Here is a 1,120-nt window from a genome sequence, read left to right on the forward strand (position 1 = left end):
TTGCCGTGTCTTGTCACAAAAATAAACCCGTGATGAACAGCATATTGAATGAGATCAGTCGTTGATGTTCGTTAATCCAGCTGAAGACTCAGGGCGCCGCCCCAGCCCTGCAAGAGCGAGCAGACATTAACCCACGACGCTCTCCCCCTTCCAGACAAGCCCGGCGCGCCCATGGTCCGCTCAAGGTGTCCGAGGTGTATGCCGAGGGCTGCAAGCTCACCCGGAACCCTCCTGCCGACGACGGAGGCTGCCCCATCGATCACTACGTGGGCGAGAAGATGGATGAGGCCACCGGACGCTGGATGCCCGCCGGCGAGACTGACGGCAAGGAGACCAACTTCGATGTCGAGGACCTGACCCCGGTCATAGGTACAAGTTCAGGGTCAAGGCTGTCAAAACCCTTTGGGAACCTCCGATCCTCTCACCACTCAGCAGGCTATCGAAGCCAAGAATCCATTCGGTGAGTAAAAAGAAAAGTGAAAAGGCGTTTATTCTATGCAAGCTATACACATAAACACCGTAATTGTGTAATAATCTATCTATTTCACCTTTTTATTCATTCCTTTTTCTCCATCCTTCCGTAAACAGACCCACCAAAGCGCACCCAAGGATCTTAAGTCGTGGACTTCGACTGCGACTTCGTGGACCTCGAATGGAAGAAGCCCGACACCGACGGAGGTTCCCATCTCCAGCTACATCATCGAGAAGAGGACGTTACAAGTGAGTGTCAAGGGGAGACTTTCATGCCAAGAAATTGTTTGATTTCATATTTTTGTAATCAAAATTCGTATTAAGTTTTACCTTCGTTGTATTCTTACTTTTCCATTTGCAAAGAAAGTCTTCATCTCAATTCATTTCAACGCTCTACTTCTCTCCGCAGCCCACTGTGGGACAAGTGCGCCACCGTGGAAGGCGATGCGTGCCGCGCCCACGTGCCCGGCTGATGGAGGGCAACGTGTACGAGTTCCGCGTCATAGCTGTGAACAAGGCAGGCCCCGGAGACCCCCTCGAGCCCACCAAACCCCACGTTGCTCGGCCTAAGAATCGTAAGTAGCCTCGAGTGGAGGAGGAGGCGCCCTCCCGCGGGTACAGAGAATGACCGGCTGATGGAAGCATATCA

At 52.6% G+C, this 1,120-nt stretch overlaps 1 pseudogene; it reads left to right on the forward strand.

Annotated features, from left to right (window-relative positions):
- The window catches only part of LOC119588148, a 19,090-nt pseudogene that overhangs the window by 3,695 nt on the left and 14,275 nt on the right, over nt 1-1,120 (forward strand).

The sequence above is a fragment of the Penaeus monodon genome, chromosome 23 (genome assembly GCF_015228065.2).
Source record: "Penaeus monodon isolate SGIC_2016 chromosome 23, NSTDA_Pmon_1, whole genome shotgun sequence".
Taxonomy (NCBI): Eukaryota; Metazoa; Arthropoda; class Malacostraca; order Decapoda; family Penaeidae; genus Penaeus; species Penaeus monodon.